This window comes from Schistocerca americana, chromosome 6 (genome assembly GCF_021461395.2).
Source record: "Schistocerca americana isolate TAMUIC-IGC-003095 chromosome 6, iqSchAmer2.1, whole genome shotgun sequence".
Lineage (NCBI taxonomy): Eukaryota > Metazoa > Arthropoda > Insecta > Orthoptera > Acrididae > Schistocerca > Schistocerca americana.
This window is the reverse complement of record NC_060124.1, coordinates 1378563-1387068: the sequence shown is the minus strand read 5'-3', so window position 1 is coordinate 1387068 and position 8506 is coordinate 1378563.

Sequence of the window (8506 nt, the reverse complement as noted above, 5' to 3'; positions counted from 1 at the left end):
CCTGTAACAAAGAACTAATTGCCTCTAACATTTTACTTCTATGGTTTCGTCCTGCAGGAACTCTAGGGACCTCAAGAGCTGCCACTGATCCAGCAATTTCATGTCTAGCTTGGTAGGGCATGGCTGCTTTCACCACTTCCAGGTCTAGAGGCATGCACCCTGTGAGAGTCTGTAGTACTTCTGTCGATACCGTTCGACAGGCCCTCGTCATCTGCAACAAAAATGGCCTTTGTATCGTCATTAATATTTTCCTTGTGTACCTGTGTTTTGTACGGTCTCCCCATGCTGCTGCACCATACTTGCAAACAGATAAATAAAGTGCCTGGTATATTAGTCACAGGGTTTTCTTTTGCAGCCCCCACTCAAACCTACTAACTCTTGTGAGAGCGCCAGAAACGGCAGATAATTTCTTTTGAGTATTTTTTACATGGGGGGTGAATAGGAGCCTCTCATCAAGTGTGATACCGAGGTACGTGTGTTCCTGGACAAACCTAATTCTTTCCCCATCCAGTTCGAGTCTGGGTGGTCTTTCTCTATCAAAACTACCTTTGATGTTTATGGCAACCGTTTTCTGCTTGGAGATGCCTAGTTTGTTTTTTGTGGTCCATTCGCTTATGGCTTGTTGTGCTATCCTACCTATCTCTTCCAGCTGCAACCTAATCTTTCCTTTTAAGATGATGGCTAGATCATCTGCGTAGGCCACTTTATCCCACTGCTCACCATCTTTCTGTTGTACCACTTCGTCAAATACAAGGTACCAGAGAAAGGGGCCACAGATAGAACCTTGTGGGCAGCCCTTTGTGATGTTTTTCGTAACTGACCCGGAGTTGCTGTAGACAGTGGCCTTCCTGTTTTTAAAGTAGTTTTCTACTAGGTGGTACATGTTTTGGGGACAACGCATCACTCTAAGTCGCCTCATTACACTTGGCCACCGCAAATTGTCGAAGGCGCCTGCTATGTCCACAAAAATGACAGCAACATATTTTTCGTCACAATTTGCACTGGAAACAACCTGCCTGATTGCCATTTCTGTGGATGCACCCTTTCTGAAACCAAATTGGTTTGTTGCTTTCAGTCCCGAATCTTCATACCTTTTTTCCAGTCTGGTCACTACTAGCCTTTCTAATACTTTGCCTAGGATAGGGAGCAGGCAGATAGGTCGATAAGATTTACCTCATCCCTTGGTTTTGTGATAGACTTAAGTAATATGCAGACATTTCCGATTTTCCAATTGTCTGGGAAAGTGGACTGTCTAAGGCAGCTGTTATAAGTGTCAATGAGTGCAGGATTGTGTTCCCATACCCGCTTTATAATGGCATCATCTATTCCATCTTGTCCTGTGGCTTTGTGTGGTTTGCATGCCTTCACTGCAGCCTCTATCTCTTGTTCTGAGAAGTCTGGCTCATTTCCTTCATTGTGGTACCCTATATTTTGCTCCTTCACAGATGATTGCTGTGTTGTGTCCTCTGGGTTGTCATCCGGTAGTAGGTTATTCAACAGTTCTTTCACTGTTTCCTGCCAGGTCATGGTAGGCCCTCGTCCGGCCACTTTTACATTGCTGAGGACAGTTTCGGTGCCATATTTAGGGCGAAGAATCCTATTGGTCAGCTTCCAAGGGTCATTGCTGTTGCACTCTTTTACCCATTTCTTCCACGTGTCTGTCTTCGCTTTCGTAATTTCTTTGTTATATTTATTTTTTGTGCTTCTGTAGGTTGCCTTTGCTGCCAGAATTTCTGTCTCATGATTTGCACGCCGTGCATTCTGGAGCCGGTGTCGAGCTGTCAATGTTTCATTCCACCAAGGTACAGCATTCTTCAGCCGCGTTCTTCTTCTCATGGCCTTCCTGCAGCTCTCCTGTGTTGCTGTCTGTAGGAGGTCTACTTTATCATTTACATTTGTTCCCGCTGCGTTTGGTCAGTTTTCGACTCTGGTTGTCAGCTGGCGGTCAAAAACTTACCATTTTGCAAAGATGGTGTTGTATCTCAGTAGCTCTTCTGTGACCCTCTCCCTTTGTTGTTGTGAGATCTCAAACGTGATCGCCCTGTGGTCACTTGAGGCCCATTCCTCTTGAAGCGTCCATCTAGAGACCATCCTTGACATGTTTGCAGATCAAAGTGTTACGACGATGATATTTTCTCCAGCTGGCCCATTGAAAGTTGTTGGTGGTGAATCTCGATTTCATACAGTTAAGCCATTTTGGAAGATGAGATCCTCTGGTTTTCTTCCTGCTTCATCTGTGTCCAGGCTGTGCCATAGTGGTGACATGGCATTCGCATCCATTGCTATTATGATAGCTTTTGATAGCTTTTCCTTGGGTTTCGTGGATGATGGAATCCAGTCGATGCAAATATTCATCAGTTGGGGTATGGAACTGGCAGCACAGACTTATTAAGTATATTTCTCCAAAGTCGCCAGTTACTGCAGCTACAGCGGTATGAGCATCACAAAGGGAAGTTGTCTGCAGAATGGTCAAGTTTGTGTTTCGTATTCCTATGGCTGCTTTCGGTACTGGATGGTTGCTGCTGTATTCTAGGCGGAAACCTGGAGGATATCCTTGGGTCTTATTTTCCGTTACATAGGGCTCATCGATAATAATATTATCAAGGTTTCCCTCTTCCATCTTAAGTGATGCTTGACTGGGTACTACTTTGCATCTCTGACCATTTAGTTGGAGAATTTTGAGGGTACTGGACTTTGTGTTCACCTCAGCTACCTGTCGACCTGGGGACTTTGGCGTAGAAGTGTTACTGGCCATATTCAGTTCTTTGTTCTTCTTTCGCCATGAATCTGACATATTTGGGGCAGTTTTTGTCCATTACTGAGTAGTCATGTGGCTTCTTCCAGTGCTTGCAGTTTGCACACTGTGGTGCCTTGTTCCTGTTACTGCAGTCCTTAATGCTATGTCCTGGTGCTGCGCAGTGCCCACAGATTGTTTCAGCGCTTCTGCACGTTTGTGTTGTGTGCACAAAACCATAGCATTTGTAGAATCTGGTTGCCTTGTTGAATTTCTGCAGCCTGTGAGAGGTACAGTTTATGTATGCTCGTCCTTGTGCCATCAGGTGATGCCAAAACTTTGCTTCCATTTCCAGGACGATGTTTACAGTATCTGTGTTCCTTGCACCTGTTTTAAATAGTGCTCTTATTCCTGTCTCAGCTCCCTCCTTTGTGCCGCCTATTGATGTAAGATTCCTTGTGTACAGCTCCGTAACCAGTTCTTCGTCGCTGATTTGTCTTGGGACATCAAACAGGACCACCCTTGGGTTTTTCTTCCTGGGGTCAGTTACTGTGATCCCTGAGTCGCCTATTTCCCTACAGTTCTTTATTTTTTCTCCTTCAGCGTCATTTGGCACCTCTAAGATGACACCACTATCCTTCAGAGTCATACATTTCGTGATCTTTACGTCCTTCAGTGTTCCTTTTACGTCTTTTATGGTGCCTTGTAGCTGTTTCTCTGGTTGTTTTCCATCAGCTGGTCTAAAAACATGAAATTTTGGGGTCTGGTTTGGCGTTGTTTTTATATCGGTTTTGGCTTTGCTTGCGCTAACTGCAGTGGCATAGCTCACAGGTGGTTGTTCCGTTGCTGGGGGAGATTCCTTCAGACATTTCAACGCTGTTTTGAGCTGCGCTATTTCCAACTCGTATTTTCTTAGGATCTGCTCATAAGCAGCCACTTTCCCTAACAAGAATTTCTTTTGAACGTTGTTTATCCTGTTGTTTTCATTGAACATATATGCTTCTAGCTCTTTCCTCGTTTCTACCATTGTTTGCAAATCACATGTCTTTGACTTTTCGGCAATCTCGGATGTCATGACTGTAACCTGTGTGCTTTCTAGATCTGCGTCCTTATTTTGCCCCATCTCGGGTCTGGCAGCCTTTCTGACCCCAAGCTAGGTCGGTGCGTTAGCAGCGGCTGCATTCCGCTGCGCGACGAGCAGTTGGGACAGCGGGAATCTCGTTAATCCATTCATGCGCATCACTAATTAGATGACGAGGCATTTGGCTATTTCAGCCGTCTTTATTCCATAGGAATAAACATATACATAGATATATATGGTACACAAGGTATGGGTGTTATGTACCTCACCATGTCCACCACCGGAGTGGGGACTTAAAGGGCGAAACACCATAATATAAAAATATGTATATACTAAAAGGAAGAAAACATATATGAAAGAGAAGAAGACAAAGAAGGAATAAAGACGGTATTGCTCCTGCTGACAAGCCCCAGGAGTCAGGGAAGAAGAATAACCAGCATCCTAACCGACGCCGGCTCGTGGCATCAGCCTGTGCGCCGTCATCCGCTCGAAGATGAGGTAACTGGTGCAGCAGCTCTGCAGTACCCTGGTGCTAAGTAGCGCCAGCTCTCAGGGATGGAAGCCTAGGTTAAAGAGGTCCCTCGCCGACGCAGGACACCATGTGCCCCTCCAATTCAGCGTTGCGGTGGACACTGTCACCTCCTAGACGTCATGATGCAGGTTGGAGATAGCACGCTGGATGGACGGCGTGTCGTAATAGGTCGCCTTTTGGTTGTGACACCAGTCGAGTCGAAGATGGTCACCGACTACCTGGGCGTCTATCACGCAGGCGATGCCGTCTTTAACCGCCACCACGTCAGGCTTGCGGAGTCCCTCAGATGTACGGAGCTGGGGCTCCACTGAGACATTGAAGCCCCTCTGCACGATCCCACGAGCGACATACCGCACGATTGCGTCATGTTGTTTGACTCAGGACCCGTGCGTCCTGAAGCAAGCCGGTAGGACATGGTTGGCGGTCTCAACGGCTTGGCAGCCCGCGCGACATCTGGTGTCCGCCTCCCGCCCCCGACTGCGCCGTGCCCTCGTCGGGAAGGCGTTGATGCGGGCACGGAGAGCGTCGATGTAGTCACATCCAGATAGCAGTCGGCTGGTGTCGGCGACCCATTGGTGCTGCCCTCGGACTGCGGTGGAAGATGAAAGCGCCGCGCCGTCGATGGAGTTGTGCAGGCGTGCATCCCAAATCTCTCCAACCTGCGTTAACGACTTGAGGAGGTGACATTCCCACGTCAGGTGCCGCTCCAGCACCTCAATCTCTCGCTGTACCTCGTCCAGACGTGCACCGTCGAAGGCTGGCCCTATCTTCTTTAGCGCCAGGAGACGGGATCGACGGAGGGTTGGCCCCATCCAGCGGCAAGATGCCGAAGCCCCCCTGGGCAACAGGGGCGTGGAAGTAGCCCAGGGGAGTGTCCGCCGGAAGGCGGAACCATCTCCTGACGGCGGCCCTGATGGTGACGTCCGCTGACTTCAGAGCACCCACTCAGGTGCGGCTGAGGGCAAGCCCATGGTACAGACCAGGGAAAAGCACGTTGGTGAGAGCGTGGGGGCGCTGTTGCGGCTTCAGCGGAGCTCGGGAGATGACGTCGAGTTGCTCCCGCACGTGACGTCGGGGGTTGAAGATGCAGCGACCCGAGGTGGAGACTTGCAGTCCCAGGTACCGGGAGGTGAAGGGGAGAAGACCGCAGGAGAGGAGAGGTTGAGAGGGCTAGGCCCATGTATAGCGCATCACTCTCCTTGTAGCTACAACCCAAAGAAGGCGCCTCACCGCAGCAGAGTCATATTTACTCCCGCCGTTTACCTGCGCTTGCTTGAATTTCTTCACGTTGACATTCAGAGCACTGGGAAGAAATCACATTGCGTCAACACCCGCTAGGGCCATCGCAATGGAAGATCTGTGGGAGGCCAAGGCACGGGACCGAGCTCGGATCCTGCATGCAGGTTGAAGCACCGGGGCGCGAACGCAGCGTAGGCGCGCGCATCCTGCACCGCCGGCCAGCACGAGGCCGACCGACGGCGAGAGCAGACCACGCCCGCGCTAAACGCGCACTTACCGGCACCCCTACAGCACTCACCTCGCCCAGGCTTGGCACGTTAGCGCTGACTCACTTCCCGACCAAGCCCGACTCGCCCCGATCCTAAGAGCCAATCCTTATCCCGAAATTAGGGATCCAGTTTGCCGACTTCCCTTACCTACATTATTCTATCGACTAGAGGCTCTTCACCTTGGATACCTGCTGCGGATATGGGTACGAACCGGCGCGAGACCTCCACGTGGCCCTCTCCTGGATTTTCAAGGTCCGAGGGGAAGATCAGTACACCACTGCAACTGCGGTGCTCTTCACATTCTAAACCCTATCTCCCTGCTAGAGGATTCCAGGGAACTCGAACGCTCATGCAGAAAAGAAGTCTTCCCCGATCTCCCGACGGCGTGTCCGGATCCTTTTGGGTTACCCCGACGAGCATCTCTAAAAGAGGGGCCCGACTTGTATCGGTTCCACTGCCGGGTTCTGGAATAGGAACCGGATTCCCTTTTGCCCAACGGCGGCCAGCACAAAGTTCATCATGCTATGACAGCCGCCATCAACATCGGATGTCTCCTAGGGCTGAGAATCGACTGACTCGTGTGCAACGGCTGTTCACACGAAACCCTTCTCCGCATCAGCCCTCCAGGGCCTCGCTGGAGTATTTGCTACTACCACCAAGATCTGCACCGACGGCGGCTCCAGGCAGGCTCACGCCCAGACCCTTCTGCGCCCACCACCGGTGGTGGCGGGTGGAATAATTGTTATCGTTCCTATTGTTTATTTAATGCTGTTGTTTGCCATTCTCAATGCTGGCTTTCTAACTACAATATTGGCAACCAGAAAGTGATTAGCAAAACGTGAGCCTGTAATTAGAATTCCTAGTGCCCACTTCATCTGAGAAATACATTTATAGCTACAGCTTATAGCTCTGAGGAATAAGGAGATTGTCTGGGATTCGTAATCAAAAAAACATTCTCTCTAAAATGTCCACTATATTCGGAAAGTCACAGACCAAAAAGAATCCACACAATCCAATTACCAGAGCAGTTCAGCGTCTAATGCGTCTGTTCAAATTAAATGTTTAAGTGAATGCTCGCCATAAGTTGATGATAATGTTCATCAAATGCCACGCTAATAATGGTAGAATGTCTGTCCTGCAGCAGCACGTGAAAATACGACATACGCAAACTACAGATACATCATTAACGTCATCCCAAAATTAACACTTCACTCGAAACGATTTCATGGTTACGCATGTCCCGAGTAAGTTATTACTGCACCCGAGGCTGTTAATATCAACGATACCGACGCGACGCGACTCCCAGCACAGGTGGTGCGCTAATCAGCATCTAGAGAGAACTGGGGATTTCCTCTCTTGCGCAGCATTCTTACATATAAAGCCGCGGTGCGGATGGCTAAGGGAACGCCTGATCAAATCTGCTCTCCCGACTAGCCACTGGGCTAGTAATGCACCACTTCAAGTTATCGAATAAATCATTGCTTCCTTTGCTGATGGCCGATGAAGCTTTCAATTTAATTATGCAATCAGCACACAAGTAAGTAATCATAATTAAAGTCTGACGTGTTTAAGTCAAATAGTCTGGGCGAGAGAATTAATTTAAATACACTACATGCAGTAGACGAGCTCTGAACTTGCTCTTTGGAGATACGCTATAGCTATAGTTTTATAGTTATTCTGTTGAAACTTCACATTTTTATGATTATACCGGATCTCCCTTCTACTTAAATTTAAACATCCTAGCTTTATTTATTCGCCTACTTAATCAATCTTGCTTCCTTAATTTCTAAGACACAGACCAGAAAATCATGAATTTCAACTAGAATTTTAATTTGTGAGATCCAGAATACTGTTTCTACTAAATTATTGTACAAAAGGGGTCTAAATATAAATTTTTAAGTTTCTTGCTCTTTTCTGTTGCGCCAATGATTTTTACAGAAAAACATCAAAATTTCGAATATGGTTAAAGTTATTGAACTGATATCCAACACATACTGATTTTGTATTACTCCTGACATGCTAGAAACGTTTCAGGTTATTTACTTCATGTTAAAGTATTGCGCAATATTTATGACGTCAGAGTTAGTTACAGCGGACTAGGCTGGCACACAATGGAAAGACTGATGTGAGTTTTATAAGGCGTGAGTATGCTGCTTCCCTACAGTCTCACCCATTTAAAGTTTGAGAATATGTTGAGGTCGTTTCGGCCCCAAGGCCTCTAATCGTTTGCGTTACCGGATGAGACTCGTACGAGTACCAGCTATCGTGAGGGGAAACTTTGGAGGGAACCAGCTACTAGATGGTTCGATTAGTCTTTCGCCCCTATACCCAGCTCCGACGATCGATTTGCACGTCAGAATCGCTACGGACCTCCATCAGGGTTTCCCCTGACTTCGTCCTGGCCAGGCATAGTTCACCATCTTTCAGGTCCCAACGTGTACACTCTAGGTGCGCCTCACCTCACAATGAGGACAAGACGCCCCGGGAGTGCGGAGGCCATCGCCCCGTGAAGGGCGGGGAAGCCCCATCCTCCCTCGGCCTGCGCAAGACGAGACCTTCACTTTCATTATGCCTTTAGGTTTAGTACAGCCCAATGACTCTCGGACATGTTAGACTCCTTGGTCTGTGTTTCAAGACGGGTCGTAAAATTG